Raw genomic sequence first — 26,154 nt, 5'->3', positions numbered from 1 at the left:
TTGAGATTGGAGACAAACAGTAAGTGATGGGAAACGTAGCAAGCAATAGTGAGAGCGATCGAGCCTGGGTCTTGGTGGGAGGTGGGTGCAGTAGCAGAGATAGAGTGGGTGTGAGTTGGCAGAGAGAAGATTGTGGCATCAACTCTGGCACAGTCGTGAAGTTAACTGACTTCCTTCTGTCACTGCTGACCTTTCCACTGTAGATACACATTGACCTGGGTGGTGACCTAGATCCAGGCTATCACCATCTGGTGGCTTGGCCTTCTCTGCTGGTCCTCTGCAGGCTCTCCCCTGGATATCCCCAGGCACGAGGATCCTGTCAGCAGCACGTTCCCCTTCATAGACATCTTCAAAAAGATTGTCCTTCATTGAGTTGGCAGCTTCAGAAATGCCAGCACCCATCTGGGTACACAGCATCATATTAAAGATGGCACAGCCATCGGGGAAGCTGGCCTTTTAAGCGATACCTAGTGAATGGTGCGTTCTGACAGAAATGGTGTCTTGTTGGTGGGATGAGGCTAGAATCGGCAGAGATGGGCACCATAGGAATGGGGTAGGTAGTTAATGAGTCCTATTGGATAAAACGCAGCAACAGATCTTGTTCAGCTTCACAGGGAGAAACCTTTTGTGAAACCTAATGGAAATGACATTTTGCCAAAAAACCTTAAGATTCAGTCTCTTGAGTTTAATCAGATCCATTTCAGTTCAAGATTCTGAATACAGATTGTACATTACAGCCTTCCCTTCCCCTAAAACATGCAAACTATTTATTAATACTGACATGTACAGGAAAGATGATTATTATTTTTGAGTATTCAGCCCACTATACAGACATTGCAATCCAACCCCAACTATAGCCACAAAGTAAACATTTACTTTGCACACACCCACTCGCCAAACAGATGTTGGCAGCCACTGCAAAAATTGGAAAATGGATTGGCACCACTTATTAAACTGTTTGAGCTCATGTGTAAATAAAACGTCAGTAAGAGAAAAAAACAAAAATACAACTGACTGCAGCTGAAGCACTGTTTATAAGTTTATCAATATATGAAGACTAAATATTTCTGAACAGTTTAATACTGAATTTACTGGAGGCCAAAAAGGCACAGCAAGTATTTATTTAAGGCTTCTATTTTTTACCCTTTCCCAATATTTCCATATTTCTGGAAGTAGGACAGTGTCACTGAGATGAAACTTCTATGAAATGTTCTATTCTATAAGCAAATTTGCATTTTCTCATTAGATTTGAGAGATAATATGATTTTTTCAGCAAATTACTTGTGATCATGACCTACATTGCTGTTGGGAGGTTATTAACTGACCGATGTTAATTTTGAAACCGACCCCTCTAGCTCCAAGTGGCTGTGTAGAGCAGTGATGAGATAATCTACTCTTGGGCTCTTACTGCTGCAAAATGCATAGTCATTTATTTAGTAATATCTAATGAATCAGCCTAAACCTTCATGGAGTCAATGCTTTAATTGGCTTGGAACTGAGGGGAGGTTTTTGGGTGATAATTCCACTGCTGCTGGATCAGAGCTGGCAATCAACTGCTGGCCAATTGTTTGGGGATTGTGAATAACAGGTCTCTGACTATTATACAGAACACATAATTGTCCAGCCAACATGCAGGTATTTTTTAATCAACCTGTTCAGACCTGCCTGGTGCAAGTGGGACTTGAACCCAGACTTTCTACCTTAGAGAAAAGTACACTATCATTGCACCACAAGAACCTTACTTAAGTTGAAGAAGTTATACCAATAATTGATTGTAATTATTGACACAACAAAAGCCCTTCAGACTGGTCTAAAATGCTGCACCATAAGATTTTATTTATTTATTTTGTTGTGGGCTATGGGTATATCTGATTAGGACAGCATTTATTGCTAGTCCCTAATTTTCCAGCAATCAAGAGACAACACATTATTCTGGGTCTGGAGTCATTAGATTAGATTACTTACAGTGTAGAAACAGGCCCTTTGGCCCAACAAGTCCACACTGACCCACTGAAGCACAACCCACCCATACCCCTACTCCTTTACCTAACACGGCCAATTCACCTGACCCGCTGGAGCAAACCCACACAGACACGGGGAGAACGTGCAAACTCCACACAGTCAGTCGCCTGAGGCAGGAATTGAACCCAGGTCTCTGACGCTGTGAAGCAGCAGTGCTAACCACTGTGCCACCCACGGGTCCAGGTCAGACAAAGGTAGAAGATTTCCTTCCCTAAAGGATGTAAGTATACCAGATGGGTTCATATTGTAATCAACAATGGTTACATGGGCATCATCAGGCTAGCGTTTGTTCTACACCTGCCATGGTGAGTTTTCAATCTCCACTCCCAGAACATTAATCAGGAGTCAGCATCACTAACTATGACATTGCCTCCATGCCAGGACTTGCCCCTAAAGGAGCAGAGATTTATAGCTTCCTTGGTGACAGCTTGGAAGCTAGGGCTCACTCAAAATCCACCTCAGAGAAGCTTTATTGATTCAAGTCCAAATGGTAACAGCAACATACAGTGCAACGTTACCTTAATTTAGAAGAGAATTGTGTTGTGAGCAGGATCTTTTGGTTGTAGGTTTTCCCACCGTACTCTCCTGAATGTCAGCACAAAATACTTTTCAGCTGATACTAGCCATTCCACCAGCATTTAGCACTCTGGGGAACCTTAATTGGATGGAGATGGGACTTTCATCTCTCACTTCTGAGAAACTCCTACCTTGGTTAATCTGGCTGTCCAACAGCATTAGGTGTGAGCAGAGCCTATTGTTGGGACCAAAGGTAGTTCTGAACAAGACTAGCAACTGGAAACCATACATCAAGTAGATCTAGGAATCAGTGCAATATTTGGCCAGCAGACCCCATAAAAGACTTCAGAGTGTGTGGGGTGGATAGTTAGGTTTGAGTGGCCAGGAGGGATATTAAAGGAGAGGTTGGGATGGGGGTGGAAACATGTGTTGTCACATTGAGGGGACTGATCGTGTCTCTGATGGGCATGGGAGCCTTCAAAGGAGATGCTGCTTCCACTTTCCTGACACCAGCTTAGGCAGCAAAATGTTGCCTGTGCACGTCAGGTCCTCACTTACCTCCCATCTTGTGGATAGCCAAGGAGATTTCTGTATCCCATTCATCGCTCGGCCTATCCCTACTGCTAATTTACCTGTAGCAAGGGGAGGTCCATGTCTAGTTTGACAGCTTTGCTGCCTAAGCTGGTGTCAGGAAAGTGGAAGCAGCATCTCCTTTGGAGGCTCCCATGCTCATCAGAGACACGATCAGTCCCCTCAATGTGACAACACATGTTTCCACCCCCACCCCAACCTCTCCTTTAATATCCCTCTTGGCCACTCTAACCTAACTATCCACCCCACACATTCTGAAGTCTTTTATGGGGTCTGCTGGCCAAACATTGCACCGATGTCCTAGACCTACTTGATGTATGGTCTCCAGTAGCTAGTCTTCTTCAGAACTACCTTTGGTCCCAACAATAGACTCTGCTCACACCTTATGCTGCTGGACAGCCAGATTAACCAAGGTAGGAGTTGCTCAGAAGTGAGAGATGAAAGTCCCATCTCCATCCAATTAAGGCTCCCAGAGTGCTAAATGCTGGTGGAATGGCTAGTATTTTGTGCTAACATTCAGGAGAGTACGGTGGGAAAACCTACAACTAAAAGATCCTGCTCACAACACAATTCTCTTCTAAATTAAGGTAACGTTGCACTGTATGTTGCTGTTACCATTTGGACTTGAATCAATAAAGCTTCTCTGAGGTGGATTTTGACTTGAGACAATGGAAAATAAATAGGTGATTGAGTTCGCTGGAAAGAAACGCAGAAAGGAGTGTTGATTCCCAACACCATTTCATCATAATGTCCAAAGTCAGAAACTACAGCGATGTGCAATGGAGTTCTTAGAGGTGGAGAACATTTCTTACAAATAGTTGGAATTGCATGTTTACCTTAAGTTTTTTTAAAGTGCCTGTTTTCATTCTTCTTTAATTGTAATTGTGAGAATTTTTTAAATGTTTATTTGGTACTCTAGTTCATTTGTTTTGAGATTTGGTTAGAATGTAAGCATAAGAAATGGAAGCAGAAATGAGTCCATAAGTTTAGGGTGAGAGGGGAAAGATATAAAAGAGGCCAAAGAGACAACTTTTTCACGCAGAGGGTAGTACGTGTATGGAATGACCTGCCAGAGGAAGTGGTGGATTTGCAAGCTTTGAAAGGCATTTGGATGGGTATATGAATAGGAAGGGTTTGGAGGGATATGGGCCGGGTGCTGGCAGTGGGACTAGATTGGGTTGGGATATCTGGTCGGCATGGACAAGTTGGATCGAAGGGTCTGTTTCCATGCTGTACATCTCTATGGCTAAATGAGTCATATAATCGCCTTTTAGCTGTTTCATCAGTCAATGGTAAATGGTTGATTTTCTACAGAACTCCATTTTCTCACTTACTTCCAATATCCTTTGACTGCTTTAGTGCTCAATAATGTATTATTGAATGTACTCAATGATTGAGCATCCGCAGCCTTCTGGAAGGTACAGAATTCAAAAGATTCCAACTCCAGAGTAAAGAAATGTTGCCTCACACCGGTTTTTAAATGGGTGACTCTTTACCATGAGACAGTAATCCTGAGTTCTAGGCCATCAAGTCAGGTGGAACTACATATCTGCATCTGTCCAGTCAGGGTCTTTAAGAATGTTATGCCTCAACGGCATCATCTCTCAATCTTCTAAACTCCCATTCCTATAGGCCTCTTCTGCTCAGTATCTCCTGTTTCCAGGAATCCTTCTCAAAAGCCTCCATTAGTGCTGCTGTAAAGAAAGTACACTTATCCTGAGGTAAGGAAACTGAAGATGTAGACCTCATGGTAGTACAGGGCACCATCTTTACTACCTCTGTGTGAAAATTCAGCCATCAGCCAATACTCCATTGGGGAACTTCCTCAACTGTTTCACTGATTCCATCTGGGAGTCATGATTTGGAGATGCCGGCATTGGACTGGGGTGGACAAAGTTAAAAATCACACAACACCAGGTTATTGTCCAAAAGGTTTAATTGGAAGCACACTAGCTTTCAGAGCGCATCAGGTACAAAACCACCTGATGAAGGAGCGTCGCTCCAAAAGCTAGTGCTTCCAATTAAACCTGTTGGACTATAACCTGGTGTTGTGTGATTTTTAACTCCATCTGGGAGGACCTCCAGCACTTAGAGTAGCCATTTTCTTAGCTCTATCATAGTTTTTACTGTCTCTGTCACTCGGGACAGATATTTATTTTCACTAATCTCTTCCTTTTTATATTCTTGTAAAAGCTCTTACAATCTGTTTCACTCTCATTCTGTTTTCTGCCTATTCTTTATCATTCCCTTGCCAACGTTTCCTGATGTTGAAACTCCTGCAGATCTGCAGGTTTACAACTATGGTGGCAACATTTTAAACTTGTTTTAATTTAAGACTATCCTTAATTCTCCAGAAGTCATGTTGGCATAATTTTTTTCCACTGCAGCATCTATTCTACACAAAAGTGTCTTCTGGGCGAAAATCATGATTTGTTTTTCAAATGTTTACTATGGTGGATGTCCTTTCATGCCTTTCAGATATTTGCTAATCCACCTGTTCAGGGATGCTATTATACACTATTGGAAAGGTGAGACTTGAACACAGGTCTTCCAGGTTCAGAGGCAGGGGCACTACCACTTCACCAAAAATGTCCTCATCCCTTCATGTTTTTAATTTTATTTCCTTATTTAATCCATTTTTCGAATCAACCTGTTCAGCAAGATTATTATACACCTCTGGAACAGGTGAGTCTTGAATCCAGACCTCCCAGTCTAGAGGTAGCGACATCGCCACTGCATCACAATTGCCCTCGTCCCTTCATACCTTTCAATCTAATTTCCAAATCCACTAATTATCCTTCATTATCTCCAAAGTTTTTTTCTCTTTTCAATGTCTGACTGTCATTCTGACTTATCCATGTCACTGTCTCACCCTATCACTGCTGGCACTTTCTTCAAGTAGAGGATCTTCGACTTGAAGGTGACTAATTAATATTGCCTTATACATAACCCTCAATCCGAAATAACCTGTTGCCTGTTTGGTTTAGTGACTTATGCGCAATGGGGCTGCATAGTAGCGAAAGCTATCTGTGAATCAGTGGAAAAAAGTTGGTTCAAGTGGTATTAATGAGTGCAGCGGGATGCTAAACTAGCTACTGACTATTCTGAGTCTACTTAGGAGACAGTTTTAAGAAACAAAAAATTGAGGACATTAAGGGGCACATAGTCAGGACACTAATCCTGAGTGAGACATAGACAAAATGTGGGCCACAGAATTTGATTCATATGGAAACTTGACACAGAGAGGGATTGAAGTACTCCATCGTTTCCTTTCTCTGATAATTTCCAGTAGTTGGTAAGCTTTTCTCTCCTTTGCTTCTAAGTTCGGAATTCTCAAGTTTCTTTTATATTACTTCAGTAGACTTCTGGGACATTTGAGATGGGAGACATCTGGGGGAGATGGGAACTATGCAGGTTGGAACAGAGCTAGGTTCCTTGCAACATGTTTTTCTCATGCTATTGGGGAAAGTTAAATTAATTTGACAGGTGATGAGTCCTGATGATAGATTCAGTTAGGACAAAATCAAAAATGAAATTTGAAGGCAACAAATTAGTGGATGAATCTGTAAGACAGAGAAAATGAAGGTGAGAAAATAAAAGTACTCAAAGGTGAACTGAAGGCACCGATAAAAAATATGGTAGTTTGATATTTCATTACAGAAACATAACGAGAGTCAGATATGGAGGGTCAATGTTTCTGATTACCGGATTTTCACAGAAGATAAAGAGTTCAAAAAAGGAAAGGAGTGACAATTTTGAACAAAGAAACAATGATTGCTTTGACAAGTGAAGATTCATTAGAGGTTTTCATCAAATGAAGACCCGTGAATTGACCTAAGAAACAAAAATGGGACAGTTGGACTACTGTAGACAAAACTCCCCCACCATTCCCAAAACAGGCAAAAGGGAGATTAAAGAGTAAATATGTAGATAGATCTGAGAAGTGCAAACACAACAGGCAGGGATAAGTGATTTTAACTGACTCCGTATGAACTGAAATAACTTGAGCATGAAGTAAAAAAGAGAGCAATTCTCATTTTCAATTTTAGAAGATTGTTCTTACATGTAGCAAGCGAAAGAAGAGAAAGTGGACATAGTTTTAAGAAATAAAGCTGGACATGTAGAAAAAGCACAGTGTGAGAGCATTTTGTTGGTAGTGAGCATAACTCAAATTCAACAAAATAATAGAAAAGAACAAACAAAGGACAGTAATTGGATTTCTAAATTGGGGGGTGGTAAGGCCAACTTTACTAAACTGGAGAACACTTTAGTAAAAGTGAACTAGAAACAGCCACTCCAAGATAAATCAGCATCAGGGCAGGTGAGTGGTATTCAAACAGAAATTCAATAGGTTCAGATTAAACATGTTCCCACAAACAAAAACAAGTGGTATGGCCAAATGTAGTGTTCCCTGGACATTGAGGAGTTTCCAGAAAAAGACATAAGATTTTAGATTAAAGTCCACACCAGCCCTCCGAAGAATAACCCAACATTTGCCCCAGACTAACACACCTAACACTACGGGCAATTTAGCATGGCCAATTCACTTAACCTGCACGCCTTTGGATTGTGGGATGAAACCCACGCAGACACAGGAAGAATGTGCAAACGCCGCACAGTCACCTGAGGCCAGAATCGAACCTGGGTCCCTGGCGCTGTGAGGCAGCAGTGCTAACCGTCTGATTAATTTGATTACTTTTTTTTGAGTAAGTGACAAAGAGGATTGATGCAGTTGATGTGGCCTATGTAGACTTTATAAAAGGTTTTGACAAGGACCCACCTACCTGACTAGTTGAAAAAAATAAAAACTTCATGGGATCAAGGGGAGTGTAGCAAATTGGATACAAGATTGGCTTAATGGCTGGATTAAGGATAATTCTTGATGGATGTTTGGCAATTGGAAGGCTATGTCTATTGGGGTTCTATAGGGACCAGTACTAGATCCCTTACTTTATGAGTTGGATGCAAAAGTTGACAGATGGCACTAAAACAGGGTACACAAATTGATAATGAGGAAAATCGCTGCAGTCTGTAGATAGATAGTAATGGGCAAGTCCATTGGCAAAACAGTGGCAAATGGATTTGAACTCAGAAGTATGAGGTAATGCAGTTGAGGAGGTAAACAAGGAAAAGGAATACTCAATAAAATGAGAATTGTAAAAGGTGTAGAAGTAGTGAGGGATCTTGGAGCATGTCTATATGCGCTGAAGAGAGCAGAACAAGTTGATAAGGTGGTTAAGAAAGCATATGGAATCCTTTAATATATTAGCTTAGGGAGAGAATATCAGAACAGGGAAGCAAAGCTGGAACTGTATAAATCATTAGTTAGGCCACAACTTGAGTCCTGTATGAAATTCTGATCAACTGATTTACAGAAAGAACGCAATTGCACTAGAGAGGGTAGAGAGTGATTTACAAGCATGGTGTCAATGTTGGAAAACTGCAGGTTTGAGAAATGTTTGGGAAGGCTGCAATTGCTCTCGTTGGAACAGATGAGGCTGTGGAGTCACTTAATTGCGATGTTCAAAATTGATAGATTGAATGTGGTTGATGAGAATGATTGGAAAAGAGATGAGAATTTTGATTTCACCCAGAAGGTGGTAGGATTCTGGAACTCTGCTGTCAAGTCCAGGGACCCTTAACTCACTCAAAGGGCAGATGGACGTGCACTTCAAATGCTTTAACTTGCAAAGCTGCAGATCAAATCCTGGAAGTGGATTAGTCGAGATGGTTGGTTTTGTCAGCTGGTACAGACATGATGAGCAGCTTGGCTCTTTCTGTGTCATCAACTTAGTACGATTCGATATTGTTCGAACAAACTGTTTCAAATGAACTCAACCTCCCAGCTATTTTTGCCAATTTGGTTTGCTTAATTTATGTGAAGACTGACATTCCCTATAAATATTTCATTACTTTTGTTACATGCTTCTCTAATTTCATGATTTATACGCTCCGACTTAAAGATAAATGTCAGGGGGCCTATAAAATACTGTTTCCTATCGTGCATTATTTCTTATCTCCATTGGGTTTGATTCTCCAACATGTGATGAAATCTTCTACGTGTATCCTTTTTATGTACAGAGTGAGCCAGCAAGCTGTGACCGATAATATTTATGGAACAGACAGTAGCAACAATTGCATAGTTCAATTCTGTACAGAAATATGGGAGGAAATGTATTACAAAGTTTTACAATAAGTCATTCAAGACAGTTCGGGGTCATTGAAATAGAGTTCAAAGTTGCCGTTAGTTGGAGAAGGAGACATGCAAAAAGAGACATGATTCTAGGCAGTGATGTTGTTACCTGTAATCCTCAAGGCAGTGAACTACACAGACTGTCATCTTAAAGGTAGTGAACTACATGGAATTTTGCATGGATGGGGGGAGTGGGGGTGGGGGGGGAATGCAAGCAGGGAGGAGAGAGAAATTGCTGGGAAGTCCATGGCACTGATCTTGATCCCATTTGCTGATTGATGTGTGTTGTGCGATGTTCCTTCACACTCTATTTATTACATTTACTATATGTTGGTTCTGGGAGTTAGGTAGAAGTTGTATTACTGTTCTAATGTTGTACAGTAAAGTTTATTGTTTGTTCAAAACTATGGAATCTCGTGTCTTTATTCTGTTAGTAAGGCCCCTGGATCTCACTCTTTGCCAACTTCAAAAAGAAAAGGTACTAGCTACTAGCCAAATCAGAACATTATTTTGGTGGTCTGCTTCAGGACGGCAGCATAACTGGTTAGTTCAAGCTAGGTCACCCTCTGCTTCCTGCCATTCAGACAATTGTGTGTCCAATTTGCCAAATTGTCTTGGATCCCATGGGCTCTTACCTTTGCTCTCAGTGTCCCAGGTGGGAACTTCTCAAAAGCCTTGCTGAAACCCTTACAGGCTGCATGGAAAGTATTGCACCTGTCTACACACCTGGTCACCTCTTCAAAACATTTGATCATGTTGGTTAGACATGACCTCCAGCTGAAAATGTGTTGCTGGAAAAGCGCAGCAGGTCAGGCAGCATCCAAGGAGCAGGAGAATCGACGTTTCGGGCACGAGCCCTTCTTCAGGAATGGGGGAGGAAGAGAGCTTCTTCAAGGAAGACATCCTTGCAAGAGGATTCACAGTAGGTTAAAATCTTCGAGGAGAAAGTGAGAACTGCAGATGCTGGAGATCAGAGCTGAAAATGTGTTGCTGGAAAAGCGCAGCAGGTCAGGCAGCATCCAAGGAGCAAGAGAATCGACGTTTCGGGCACCAGCCCTTCTTCAAGAATGACATGACCTCCCTCTGACGAAGCCATACTGACTGTCCTTGATTAATTGCTGCCTTTCCAAATGTAGATTAATTCTGCCCCTCAGAATTATTTCCAAATGTAGATTAATTCTGCCCCTCAGAATTGTTTCCAAAAGGTTGGCCACTACCAAATGTACAAGGTAAAAACAATGACTGCAGGTGCTGGAAACCAGATTCTGGATCAGTGCTGGAAAAGCACAGCAGTTCAGGCAGCATCCAACGAACAGCGAAATCGACGTTTCGGGCAAAAGCCCTTCACACTACCAAATTTAGCCTAACTGTAGTTTTCTGGTTTATCCCTTGCTTCCATCTTGTATAACAGTACCACATTGGCTGTCCTCCAGTCCTCTAGTATGTCTCCTGTGGCCAGAGAGAAATTGAAAATGTTTACAAGCACCCCTGCTATTTCCTCCCTTGCCTCGCTCAACCTAGAATACATTTCTTTTGACCCCACTTTTAAGTCTGCCAGGCCAGTCAGAACCTCCTGTCAATGCTAGTCTATTTCTGATGGAAGACCGTTTGACTCAGGTAGAGATTCGTTGCTGGTAAAGCTTAAGGTTGAAAAGGAAAAACAAATGAGAAAACTCATTTGGAAAAGAAAGGCAAATGCCAGAACTTGAACTCCAGTTGGCATCAAAGCAAAGAACAAACAGAACTTCCTAGAGGGAGAATTTTTTTTAAAAAATAAGCTGCAGAAAGGAAAGCTTGGATAACAGGTTGAATGTAGTTCAAACAAGGAGGGAAGTCCCAATTAGAAGCTTAACTTGAACAAAAATCTTTGTTTTGGTTTTTAACTTTACTGAAGAAGGCACAAAGAGACATTTTCACTCATTTGAGAAAGTTGTTAAACAACTGTTGTGACCAGGCGAAAGTGGTGACTGCAGATGCTGGAGATTTGAGTCGTGAGTGTGGTGTTGGAAAAGCACAGCAGGTCAGGCAGCATCCGAGGAGCAGGAAGGTTGACGTTTCGGGCAAAAGCCCTTCATCAGGAAACTGTAGTAATGACCAAGTGATTCATGAACTCTATTTCTTTCATGCCTTAGCTTATGCCCGAAATGTTGATTCTCCTGCTCCTCGGATGCTGCCCGACCTGCTGTGCTTTTCCAGCACTGCACTCTCGACTCTAATCTCCAGCACCTGCAGTCCTCACTTTTTCCTTCTTATGTGTCTTGACTGGTGAAGTCATGGACATTTATTCCATCTCCCAGGGCAATCTTCAGTTTATGAGATAGTTAAAACTGCGGCACTTAATGTCTGTGAGTTTGTTCCTGAATCTTATCAATAAATGTTCAGGACAGTAAAAATAAACATTTGTTGAATTTGCTAGGGAAAAAGAAACATTAAAGGATCAATGGTTACATTCATTGATGTTAGAGCGAGCATTTGAAGATACGTGGTAAACCATGAACATGAAAGTATTGAGGAATTCTATTAACGATTAAGTCATATTTGGAGGAGTGTCAGATATCTAAAGTCAAAGAGGCAACTGTCCTAGCAGATGCATATAATATTTCTTATTGACAGCTAAGTGCTTGTGAGTTGTCATTTGGAAACCAATCAGATAGCTGGAGAAATAGACAAGAATCTGGCTTTAGAGAAAAAGCACATTATTCTGGTTGACTTTAAAAAATGATAGAATAGAGAATAAAATAATTGTAAACAAATCCATACATTTTGTGATGCTACAACAAGCATATTTTTGTCTTTTTTTATGAACAAAGATGCAGACAGAGGTATCAAGCCATCTGGTCAAAGCCAACAAAGAAAATAATTTGTGAGGCCTTGGGTTTTTGTTTTAGGTTGGAATAGTAGAAGCAGCCTGACTGGATGGGGTCAAGCTCCTACAGAACTAGGATGTTTATTTTTAGCTTTATGCAGTTGCTGGGGTCTTGAAGCTGGATGTGGAAGGTCTTCTTCCTCTCTCTGTTACAGCTAAGAGCTAATGTTCTCTTCCTACTGCTAGAATTGCACGTGGGACAAACTATATTTTACTGAATTTGTCTTTGCCAAGAGTTTGTTTATGGCATACTATTTTATTGGAACAGTTAGCAGTAGTTAATATATTATTATTTTGTGAAGCATTTGGTAGAGTTACAGCTAATCCAACTCTTTTGTTCCTTGTGTCTGTATTTCAATTGTAGTGTAAAAAAATAAAGCGTGTTTTACTTAAAGCTGAGGAGTTTGACCATCAAATGACATCTGGAATGCAAGGTCTTACACTTGCCTTAAAAGTAAGAAAACATTAGGGTCAAGGCTATCTTCTTAGTGTATTTTGAGGGGGTTTTATCTGGCCCATAGCAATTGTCAATGCAATAAAACAAGGCGTGTAAACACAAATTGTTAGAAGTGGATGGTAAACTAGCAGCAATAATAGGAACATGCAAGGCATGTTTAGAAATGATAGGAATAGTAAATGAAATGGATGTACCAGGGAGCACCGGTTCAAGTGACAGGAATTTCCACAGGAAAAGCTGCATCCGGAAGTTAAACTTGGAAGAATCCCTTTTATATTCAGTTAAAAATCACACACCAGGTTATAGTCCAATAGGTTTAATTGGAAGCACTAGCTTTCGGAGCGCTGCTCTTTCATCAGGTGGTTGTGGAGGACCCGGTTGGAAGGCACAGAATTTATAAGCAAAGGTTTACAGTGTGATGCAACTGAAATTATACATTGAAAAATACCGTGATTGTTTGTTGAGTATTTCATCTGTTCGAATACCATGATAGTGTCACTTCTTTCATGTGTAAATCACAAAGCTTTTTTTAAAAGTTACATTCTCAGGTTAACTGTAACATTTGGTGTTAGCCAGACAATATGTTGAAGGTATTAGGCCCCTGTGTTCTCTGTCTGTGCCATAATGTTTAGACTGATTCTAATATAAAAAGTGAGTTAACGAGTCTTACATTAATTCATGCAGTTTTTGAGCAAAGTACAATATAACTCTGCAAGTAAAACTTCACCCCACAAACGTCTATGTATATGTGTGTGTGTGTCTGTCTGTTTGTCTGTTTGGGGTGGCGGTTGTCAGTGTGAGAGAGAGTGTATATGTCTGTGTATGTGAGTATAGAGTGTCTAAGTCTGTGAGGGGGTGCATGTGTGAGTGTGGGAGTGTGTATGTGTGTCTGGGGAAGGAGGTTGTGAGTATATGTGTGTGTATGAGTGTAGAGTGGTCTACGTCTGTGAGAGGATACACGTGTGAGTGTGAGAGTGTGTGTGTGTGTGTAGGAGTATCTGTGTGTGTGTATATAGTGCAATGATGGTCACCTGTAGTGTGACATGAACCCAAGGTCCCGGTTGAGGCCGTCTCTATGGGTACTGAACTTAACTATCAGCCTCTGCTCGGCCACTTTTCGCTGCTGCCTGTCCCAAAGTCCACCTTGGAGGATGGTCACCCGAAGTTCCGAGGTCGAATGCCCTGGACCGCTGAAGTGTTCCCCACTGGGAGGGAACCCTCTTGTCTGTTGATTGTTCTGTGGTGCCTATTCATCCGTTGTCATAGCCTTTGCTCGGTTTCCCCAATGTACCATGCCTCAGGGCATCCTTGCCTGCAACGTATAAGATAGACAATGTTGGCTGAGTCACATGAGTACCTGCCATGTACAAGGTGGGAGGTGTCCCCACACGTAATGGTGGTATCCATGTTCACACTCTGACACGTCTTGCAGCACCTACCATGACAGGGTTGCATGGAGTTGTCCTGAAAGCCGAGCAGCTTGCTATGAACAATGATCTGTTTGAGGTTTGGCGGTTGTTTAAAGGCAAGCAGTGGAGGTGTGGGGAAGGTCTTGGTGAAGTTCTCATCCTCATTGATAATGTGTTGCAGGTCACGAAGAACATGGCGTAGTTTTTCGGCTCCAGGGAAATACTGAACAACGAAGGGTACCCTGTCAGTTGCAGCACGTGTCTGTCTCCTGAGGAGGTCATTACGGTTCCTTGCTGTGGCACGTCGAAACTGACGGTCGATGAGTTGAGCATCGTACCCCGTTCTTATGAGGGCATCCCTGAGTACTTCCAGATGCCTGGCACACTTCTCCTCCAATCATGACTTTTATATTCAACATTGTGTTAACCAATGGATAATACTAAGCATTATAAGTGGTTTTATATTTTAAGGGAAAGTTAGTTCTTCCTTGCACAAGAAAGAACTTAAAAAGACTGTATTCTGACAGTTACTGGTTCAGCTTGATGTTTATTGTTAACACAAGATTTGGACCATTCTTCAGTTTGCCACATCAAAATGTGTTGATGTAGAGTGTTGATGGGAAGTGCATGCCTTTCACAATGCATAAATTTAAATTGTTCTCTGATATAGATTGCAAATATGGTGCATAGATTGGCCTACCATCTGTGATGCAGGGCAGTTTGGAAACCAGTTCTGATAGAATAAGTCTCTGCCTATTTGTAATCCAGTTCAACAAAACTGATCTAAGCAGAAATACTGATGTGGCCTCCTTAGTAGTGGACAGAATGTACGGCATACAAAGGCCTTTAGAATTCCCCAATAAGTTCTGTCAGTGGAAAGGCCTGAGACCATGGTGCCCTCAAAGAGTTAATGATGCCTGACAGCAAAATGGTGGTCAATGTTGAGACCAAGTGTATAACAATAAGAATACAGAGAAGTTGGCAGATCCCAAAGTATAATTTAAAACCCCCTTGAGGATTAGATGGGTGGAGTTTGTGAACTGTTTGGCAGACCAAAAGTGTTAGAAAATAAATTCAATGTGTAGAATTGGGAAGCTGTAAACTTTGCTCAAAAACAATTAAATACAGCACGTTTGGAATGGAATCAGGAGAGAATGAAAGATCTCAAAGTTTCAGATATGAAATCCAACAAACTTTTGTTAGAGCACAAAAAAAAACCTCAATAATATTCTCGGAAACAAAAGTAATTTTGATCAGGAAAGAGATGACTTGTTGGTATACAAAAAGCTATTTTAGTGCTTTTGTTTCAATGAGAAATTACCACGACTCCATTTTGGAAAATTTACATAAAGGTGGAAATATACCTACAGCTACCAAAAAGAGTGATACTTGAGCTGGGAACTTGCAGATTTAAGGAAGGGCAATAACAAGACCAAATGTCAGCATTGTTAGTTAAAACGACGTTCTCTGGAAACCAATGGAGTCCACTCAAGACATTGAGGACAACATCCTGACCCTTGATTCCCATTTACTCCAGCATTTCTTCCAACCCACTCTCTAAGTGTGTTGACAAAAGTTCTTTTTGAGGTCCTTACAGACAACTTAATGGACAACTTGCCTGAGCCATTGTTTCTGAATGTCCCCATCTTCCAGTGAACACCCATGATCAACCCGTTGTACTGTGAACACCCACTAAAGATATTTAATGAGATGGCTCTGATTGTCCCAGATCATGTGTCACCAGTGCCTGATCCACCGCCACTACTGTGGTGGTTGCGATACCGAGAATTTTCTACGTTGTGTTTTTCTGTTATCAGAGAAGTAAACACAGCTCAAATATGTCGGAGCATGATTATATCTATTGACATATAGATACTGATAAAGCTGTGTAAGTGAAAACATTTCCTTCTCACATATGAATGCAGAAGATATTCAACATCAGATTGTGGCAGACAGAATCAGTCTGGATTAAGATCTGTGGGGCTCCACAAAGTCTAAAGGTTCTTATCAATTATCAGAACTTGTCTAGTCATAAAGCAACTTCCTAGTTTCAAAACTGAGTGTAAATTGCACTGGGTATATGGCTGGGTGATGAAGGGCTTTTGGCCGAAACGACGATTTTACTGCTCCTCGGATGCTGCCTGAACTGCTGTGCTCTTCCAGCACCACTGATCCACATTCGGGTTTCCAGCATCTGCAGTCATTGTTTTTACTGATATGGCTGGGTGAGTGGACTTGAGGAGAATTGCAGATACCTAGGATGTATCAATACTCGAACATGTACCATTGGTAAGTCAGATTACCTGCTATCTGCATGTATTTGGAAACTTATTGGCTGTGAGTATGTTTTTTAAACACCAAGTATTTATAATATAGAACACCATGAACCTCGCCAATTCAGCAGAGCTTTTTAGTCAGAATGGAAGGTTGCTGTCACTGCTTACATCATTGCGGGCAGAATTCGTCTCGAATGCAACATGATCATTTCATTAATTTCTGCCCTATATGTGGAGCTTTCAACAACCAGACCTTGCATTTGTATAGTACCTTTTTAAAATTAAGATGAAATGCTCAAGCCACTTGTGTTGGGTTATACATAATCTTTAAAAACAACTCTGTGAAGAAAGTTGGAAGAGTTAGAAGGATTTGTGGATTGCAGAGTGGTTATGATGGGACTTCTTGGAAGAAGAGAGTCAAAAGTTTAAAGTTGTGGTCTACCTACTGTTTACAAAAAGATGTCTTCGTGGAAAGAATGCAAGCCAAAGCTTTTAAGAGAGATAAGAGATTGGTGTTGGGACATATGTTGCTTGACAAACTGTTTGAAAGAGATAGGGCTCATGCACTGAAAGTTGCCTAGCAACACTCTCTTCTGGAGATGGCTCCTGGTTCTCCAGGAGCGTTTAGGTGTCAGTTGAAGGAACAAACTTGCAAGAAGCAGGCAACGAAAAGAAAGATCTCTCTCTCTCTTTTCCCACCCCTCCCCTCCTGAAAAAGGAGAAACCTCACAGCAGGTCAAGCTGCAGGAAGGTCTCTGTCGAGTATCTTCTGGAAACCCAAGAAATTTTAACAAATCAGTAACTCTTAAATGCAAAAAGCAGAATTGTTACTTCCAGCTCCTGACTGTTTGATTCGATGGCTGTCAACATTGCGATCTCAATGGGAGGTAATTGACTTGACTGTGAGAAGTTCCCTTTGTTAAATTGTTTTACGTTCTGACCAGTGACCCACCTCAGTCACAGATTACCTGAGGCAGAGGCAGAGATAAACAATGTTTTGGAATTGAAAGTGCACGGTAGTGGTGGTGATAGATTGAAAAATGCACAACATCTCTTCCAGTCTTTCGCAGTCCAGATTTCAGCCTTCCTCCTCCGAACAGGACTATCAATTCCGAGGAAAGCAATAATAAAATTGCCAGTGAACCAAGCAGAGGCAGTTTCTTTCTTTTCAAAGGTACAAGATGGTACTTCTGAACATATTATTCAGAAGTTCAGATACATTGGGAATTAGGTTTTCTTGTCACATGGACTTAAGTACAGGGATACAGCAATACTGTGAAAAATGGACAAAGTTGCCACTCCTGGTGCCATCTTAGATTCAAGGTACACAGGTACAAAATCTCAAGTACAAGCAGGAAAATAAAGAAATAAGTTAAAAGAACAATTTTACTGTTCTTCCCTGTATAAAACAGTAAAAAATAAAGTTAAGTTCAAAATTACAGTTCCCACTCTGGTACCCCTCCAGGCCCCCAGCCATTTTCATGGACCAGACCTCGAACACGGAAGTGTATCGTACAGGATTGGGACCCTTGGCCCACGATTTTGTGCCGAACATGAGGCCAGATTAAACTAATCCCTTCTGCCTGCCCTTGATCCACATCCCTCCATTCCTTGCATACTCATGTGTTTTTCTAAAAGTCCCTTACATACCCCTTCGTAGAATCATAGAATCCCTACAGTGTGGAAACAGGCCCTTCAGCCCAACAAGTCCACACCAATCCTCCAAAGAGTAACCCACCTCAACCCATACCCCTATCTTATTATCATATATTTACTCCTGACCAATGCAACTAATATGCACATCCCTGAACACTTTGGGCTATTTAGCATGGCCAATCCACCTGGCCTGCACATCTCAGGAAACTAAAGCACCTGGAAGAAACCCAGGCAGACACAGGGAGAATGTGCAAACGCTACACATACAGTCGCCTGAGGCTGGAATCGAACCTGGGTCTCTGGCACTGTGAGGCATCAGTGCTAACCATTGAGTCACCATGCTGCTCTTATCATATCTCCTTCGATTGTCCCCCTGGCAGCATGTTTCAGAGTTGTATCACTCTGTTTTTAAAAACAACTTGTCCCTCACATCTCCTTTGAATTTTCCCCTCTCACCTTAAATGCATGCCCCCTGGTTTGTGGACATTTCAGCTCAGAAAAAGATTCTGACCATCAACTCTATACATTCCCTACAGTGTGGAAACAGGCTCTTCGGCCCAACAAATCCACACCTGCCCTCCAAAGAGTAACCCACCCAGACCTATTCCCCTACCCTATTACTCTACATTTCCCCTAACTAATGCACCTAACCCACACATCCCTAAACACTGCAGGCAATTTAGTGTGGCCAATTCACCTAAGCTGCACATCTTTGGATTGTGGGAGGAAACCGGAGCACTTGAAAGAAACTCACATAGACAAGGGGGAGAATGTGCAAACTCCACACCAATTATGCATCTCATAATTTTCATTGATTTCTCTCAAGTCTCCCCTTAGCCTCCACTACTCCAAATAAAAGAACCTGAGGTTTCTAGCTTCTCCTTATAGCTCATACCCTCTAATCCAGGCAGCATTCTGGTGAACCTCTTCTGCACCCTCTCCAAAGCCTCCACATCCTTCCTGTAATGTGGCAAACAGAACTGAACATAATACTCGAAGTGTGGCCTAACTAAAGTCTTATAATGCTGCAACATGACATCCAGATTCTTGTATTCAATTCCTTGACCAATAAAGGCAAACATGCCAGATACCTTCTTTACCATCCTATCAATGCTGTTCAGGATCTTGCCATTATCTGTACACTTTTCCTTAATATTTAATCTCCCAAAGTGCAGCACCTCCCACTTAGAGTCGTAGAGTACACATGAGATGTACAGCATGGAAACAGACCCTTCAGTCCAACCCATGTCAAAATCCATGCCAACCAGATATCCCAACCCAATCTAGTCCCACCTGCTAGCACCCGGCCCATATCCCTCCAAACCCTTCCTATCCATATACTCATCCAAATGCCTGTCAAATGTTGCAATTGTACCAGCCTCCACCACTTCCTCTGGCAGCTCATTCCATACATGTACCTCCCTCTGTGTGAAAAAGTTGCCCCTTAGGTCTCTTTTATATCTTTCCCGTCTCACCCTAAACCTATGCTCTCTAGTTCTGGACTCCCCCACCCCAGGGAATCCATGCCCCTCATAATTTTAAACCGCGTCTACCATTTCTCAGCCCATATCTGCAACTGATCTATACCTCTCTGTATCCTTTGAGATCCTTCTACACATTCCACAACTCCACTGATCTTTGTATTGTCTGCAAACTTACTAACCCGGTCATCTACATTTCCATCCAAGTCATTGAAATGTATCACAGACAGGAGTGGTCTCAGTATGCATCCCTGCGAAATACCACTAGTCACGGACCTCCAGCCAGAAAAACACTCTTCTACCTCTACCCACAAAACCATGATCTCGCCAACTACCAGCGTTCTGCCTGGGCACACCAACCGTCTCATGGCTGGCTACCAAAACCCCCAGCCACTACGCTTGTTACCACTGCCTCCACGACCAAGCTTCCTCCAGAAGGTAAGTAGAGAGAAGAAAAACTTTTTTAAATAAACACAAAGAAGAAAAAAGCATTTGGAGCGGATGAGCCCCAGTGCAGGAGTCCTCCTTCACTGCCATCTTAAAAAGGTACTTCCTTTAGAAGAGATAAATCAGCTTCCCAATAGTTTACAATAAACAAGGAAACATAATGAAGCTCCCAACAATCCAACAAGAATTTTTAAATCAAGATATTTCATGTTATGCTACTTTTTTGGGGGGGGGGGTGGGATGGAGGTGGGGAAACCAAATAGAATAGAAAACCATATTCTCTGTTATTTTAATGAGCCATTGTGTTCTAACATTTTGCTCTTAAATAACGATACAATTCAAAGTGTTACAGAAACTGTTTATTTTTACAGCTTTTTAAATGAGAACATTGTTGTATCTTTCCCTCCTTTCATTAAAGGCATCTCAGTTATGAGTCTAGTTCTATTGTGAGGTTAATGATCCTTGACTCCTCACATTTTTGTGTTAGATTGTGTTACAGGACATGTTCTATCGCAGGCTCATTAGCATGAACAAATGGCTGGTTCACAGGGATTGTGTGGTAAATAATGTTAGTGGAGAATATTTTATCATCTCTATTGAGAAACTAATAGATCTTTTAAAGATCTTCCTTACTTGCTCAAAATGACTGACCGTATTGACAGATAGGTTAATCAGAATCACTTTGTGTTTTTGCTGAGACCCAGGTCTTCCAGTATGAATTTAAAATCAGAAGCACTCTCAGTTACAATTTTAAACGTAGGCTGTCTTTGAAACTTTGTCTGCCCTTACTTCCTATGCCCCAAAGCTCTCACGCAAGACGTGGAGTGTCAGTCTGGGACATCTGTGATTTTTCTCTTTCCCAGTTTTGTAATCATTCATTTTGATTCGATAAATTTAAAAATAAATTATTGAAAATCACGTTTGAAAGGTAAACAATTTCTCAATATTAGATGTAGGATGTTTGTAAATTTGTTTCCTTCCTCTCCCAGAAAGCCATATAATTAGACTTCCAAAATGATGTCAACATCGTAATTTTAATAATCACAGAATCGTACAATGCTTCAAGTTCTGAAGGGATTGTTTGTTTGGTTATCATGCTGGATCTCTATAAAAGCAGCTCAACTAGTTCCACTCATGTGCCTTTACCCTGTTTCTCTGCATTTTTTCTCCTCAGCTTATGATCCGATTCCCTTTTAAAAGCCCCAGTTAAATCTACTACTCCTGTATTCTCAAGCACTGCATTCCAGATCCTAATTACTCACTGTAAAAAAAATTCCTCTCATTATCTCTAGAGGCAGCAGGTATAGATATAGTCATTTAGTATCTCTTCTATCTTCACCAAGAAAGAAGATATTACTAAAGTCATAATGAAATAGGAAGTCACTGAGACACTAGATGGACTAAATATTAAAAATGGTGATATTAGATAACATCACTAAGATATGTAGACTCCGTCAACGATCTTTGGGCCATAGTTTAGCGGCTTAATGCCTTTTGAAGTACTCCCATTGAGAAATTAGTTGAGGGAGTAGGCATGCTTGTAAGGATGGCTAAATAAATGACCCAACCAATTTTTGGAGTTAACATCTGTTCTGATGAGTGGAAAGCCATTGAATGGCTAGCACTCAGTTTTATGTCTGAAATACAAGCTGAACCAAGTTTCACTCTCAGCTATTAATAAGCAATAAAGACTAGTTTTACGAACAGATGACCCAGAGGCAGAGTGCTAATAGAGAAATCATAAAATTCTCAACACTGATGGGAAAAACTTTGAAAATAATCTGTAATTTTCTAAAATATCCTCAATATTGCAATAAGAACATGCTCATAAAGCACTACAGTCTTTTTGACATATGTCTCAATTTGTGCATCACAGGATTTCACAAGGCCATTCGGTCCATTGTCTCAGTGAGCATAGGATTGATGGGCGAATGGGATTTGATACCAGAGTTTTGCATTGCTTCAAGCTAATGAAGGTTAAACTGTGGCGCATTGGCCAGGTGTGAGCTTAGAATAGTCAAGTCTGGAGAGGACTTGAATGAGATTCTGGATGTAGGTTTGCTCACTGAGCTGGAAGGTTCATTTCCAGATGTTTTGTCACCCTACTACAGTGCTTCAACTGAGGCCCACTGAAGGTGTTACCTAATAGGGTGATGAAACGTCTGGAAATGAACCTTCCAGCTCAGTGAGCAAACCCACATCCAAACCTTCAACCCGAGCAACAAATCTTCTCAAAACTCACTTGAATGAGAGTTTGAACAGATGGTGAACTGAAGCAGGTGTGAAGATAAACAGTGGTAAGAAACTGGCTAAATCATGGTACAGATATGTGGTTGAAAGTACAACTCCAATTCAAGTATGACATGATTAGATTAGATTAGATTACTTACAGTGTGGAAACAGGCCCTTCGGCCCAACAAGTCCACACCGACCTCCCGAAGCGCAACCCACCCATACCCCTACATTTACCCCTTAGCTAATACTACGGGCAATTTAGCATGGCCAATTCACCTGACCCGCACATCTTTGGATTGTGGGGGGAAACCAGAGCACCCGGAGGAAACACACGCAGACACGGGGAGAATGTGCAAACTCCACACAGTCAGTCGGGAATTGAACCCGGGTCTCAGGCGCTGTGAGACAGCAGTGCTAACCGTGTGCCGCCCACAAGTGGCTGTCAGAAAACAAAATCGGTGTTTTTCAGATTCGCAGAATGGCACATTCGGCCCATCGAGTCTGCTCCACCATTCAATCATGGCTGATATGTTTCTCAACTCCATTCTCCTGCTGTCTCCCTATAACCCTTGATTCCCTTACCATTCGAGACCCTATCTATCTCTGTCTAAGTACATTGAATGATGTGGTCTCCACAGTCCTCTGAGGCAATGAGTTCCATCGATTCACCACCTGAAGAAATTCCTCCTTATCTTAGTTCTGAATGGCCATCCCTCCATTCTGAGGCTGAGTCCTCAGGTCCGAGTCTCTCCTACCAGTAAGACCATCTTCCCCACTTCCACTCTATCCAGGCCTCTTAGTATTATATAAGTTTCAATGAGATCTCTCCCCTTCCTCCTAAACTCCAATGAGTACAGACCTGGAGTCCACGACTGCTCCTTATTTGACAAGCCCTTCATCCTTGGGATCATTCTTGTAAACCTCCTTTGGACCCCTCCAAGGCTTGGCACATTCTTCCTTAGATACGGGCTCAAAATGGCTCACAGTATTCTAAATGCGGTCAGACCAAAGCCTTATACAGCCTTAACAGTACATTTCTGCAATTGTATGTTAGCCCTCTTGAAATGAATGCTAACATTAAATTTGCTTTTCTAACCACCATCTGTACCCGCACGTTAACCCTAAGGGAACCCTGAACTTGGTACTCCCAGGTCTTTTTGAGAATCAGATTTCCGAAGCTTCTAATCTTCCCACCAAAGTGCATAACCTCACACTTTCGAACATTATATTCTATCTGCCACTTCTTTCCTCATTCTCCCAGCCTGTCTGAATCCTTCTGCAGCCTCCCCACTTCCTCAATACTACCTGTCCCTCCACCCATCTTGGTGCTATCTGCAGGTTTAGCAACAAATCACTCAGTTCCTTTGTCCAAATGGTAATGTATAATGAGAACAGCTGTGACCCCTACAGAACTCCCCAATCAACAGCTGCCATCCTGAAAAAGGCCCTTTTATCCCTACTGTCTGCCTTCTGCCAGTCAACAAACCCCTACCTTTTACCTTAAATAGCAGCCTCCTCGTCAAAGGCCTTCAAGAAATCCAAATAGACCACTTGGTCCATTGGATCTCCTTTGTCTAATTTGCTTGTTACTTCTTCAAAGAATTCTAACACATTTGTCAGGTATGATGTCTCCTTGACAAAGCTGTATTGACTCAACCCCATTTTACAATGTATTTCCAAGTACTTTGCAATCTCATCCTTTAACAATGGACTCTACAATTCCCTCAGCTATCTCTTTCAGAACTCTGGGGTATAGTCCAACTGGTTAGGGTGAATTATCCACATTTAGACCCCTCAGCTTCCCCAGCACCTCCTCCTTAGTGATGTCCACTCCACTCACATCTGCCTTTGACTCTCTTAAAGGTCTGGTCTGCTGTTGGTGACTTCCACTGTGAACACAGATGCTAAGCGCCGATTCAGTACTTCTGCTATTTCTTATTTATTACTACTTCTCAAATTTCATTTTCCAGTGGTCCAACGTCCACTCTTGCCTCTCTTATATTTTTCAGACATCTTAAAAAAAACTGTTGCAATCTTTTACATTACTCTCATATTTCATCTTCTCCACCTCCCCCCTGGATTGATACCTAGAATGATCTGATTGCCTTATGAGGAAAGATTGAAAAAGATCAAGCTTTTTTTAATTGAAGCTCAAAAGAGTGGGGGTTGAGTTGATTAAATTCATAGGATCCTGACATGTTTTAATAAGGTGGTCTTGTTGGTGATTCCAGAACCAGGGAGATAGTTTTACTATTGTGGATCATTCTATTAGGACAGAGGTGAGGGGAATTTGTTTCTGAGTTGTGTGACTATGGAACTGTCTGCCTTAGAAGACTGTGCAGGTGGGATCATTGAATATTCTTAAGGCACAGTGAAATAGATCCTTATTAGGCAAAGGAATAATTTTTTATCAGGGATAGGTGGGACTTGGCAGATTCTTGGGAAAGCACCAATGCTAACTGAATGGGAAGAGAAGCTTTTGATTAGATTAGATTACTTACAGTGTGGAAACAGGCCCTTCGGCCCAACAAGTCCACACCGACCCGCCGAAGCGCAACCCACCCATACCCCTACATTCACCCCTTACCTAACACTACGGGCAATTTAGCATGGCCAATTCACCTAACCCGCACATCTTTGGACTGTGGGAGGAAACCGGAGCACCCGGAGGAAACCCACGCAAACACGGGGAGAACGTGCAAACTCCACAAAGTCAGTCGCCTGAGTCGGGAAATGAACCCGGGTCTCAGGCGCTGTGAGGCAGCAGTGCTAACCACTGTGCCACCGTGCCGCCCACTTTTGATGGCAGTACTCTGGCTATGATCAGGCAGAACCAGAAACCAGGCAAGGGGAGATGGTGGATGAGGTCAGTTGGATCACCTGTGCTGAAGGCAGCAAATAGTTTAAAATGAACTTTCATCATAGTTAAATAGGATGACATATGTGACTTTGGTAAGAGCCATTTCATTACTGTGTCAGGGGATGAAACGTGCTGGAAGGGGTTCAAACATGGAATTCCAGGAAAGAGTTCTGATCTAATAACACGTTCAAGGGCTTTGGAAAGGAAAAAGCGATTGGAAATGACAAAGTAGTTTACAAGAACAGAGGGTTCCAAAGTAGGTTTTAACGAGAGGGGTGATGGTGGCAGATTTGAAGGAGGGTGTAGCAGAAACTGAAGAAAGATTGATTAACAATAGCAATTAATATGGGAACAAGGAAGAGAAGCTAGGTGGGGTCATGAGTTTAGTGGGAATAGCTTTGAGAGAACATGGTGTAAGTCACACGGGAATAATCACCAAGTTACTACTGCCGACAAGGCTAGATAGCTGATTTGTGATGCATTATGATGCCAACAGTGTGGATTCAACTTGTGCACCAGCTGAGGGTACCATGAAGGAATCTCCTTCTCAATCTTACCAAGTGTGGTGAGCCTCAAGCTAAACCAACACCTTTCACAAAGGAGACAGCAATTCTATGGTCTGCTAAAACTATAGCAACTTTACCTCACCTCACTATTACAGGTACCTTAAAAGGCCTATGTTCTATTGAGCTTGGTTACGGTCTGAGATTTGACTTGTCCAATAGCACAATCAGCTGTGAACAAATATAAATGTATGTCCTGTTCTCAAAGCCTTTTCAAATGGACAAGGAAAGTGCTGAGAAAGGGTAGCCAATAGCCACACCAAGTGGATAAGTCAGAGAGTCATAGAATCCAAGTCAGTGAAAGAGTAGATGAGCATTTGGGGCATCTACCTGTTTGGATATAGCACCGAGTAACTCCATAGTTTCTTTGGAAATTGTAAAAAAGAAGACAAGAGGTTTATTTGATTTATTATTGTCACATGTGCTGAGATACAGTAAAAGATGTTGTTTTGCATGCAGTACAGGCAGATCAGACTGGATAAAGTGCATCAGGGTAACGGAACAGAGTGCAGAATGCAGTGTATTGGCTTAGTTTAAAGCAAGGCAAGTCTGTGATTGGGTAAGAGAGGGATCCTGAAGAGT

The sequence above is a fragment of the Hemiscyllium ocellatum genome, chromosome 34 (assembly GCF_020745735.1).
Source record: "Hemiscyllium ocellatum isolate sHemOce1 chromosome 34, sHemOce1.pat.X.cur, whole genome shotgun sequence".
NCBI lineage: Eukaryota > Metazoa > Chordata > Chondrichthyes > Orectolobiformes > Hemiscylliidae > Hemiscyllium > Hemiscyllium ocellatum.
Note: the sequence above shows the minus strand (reverse complement) of the source record.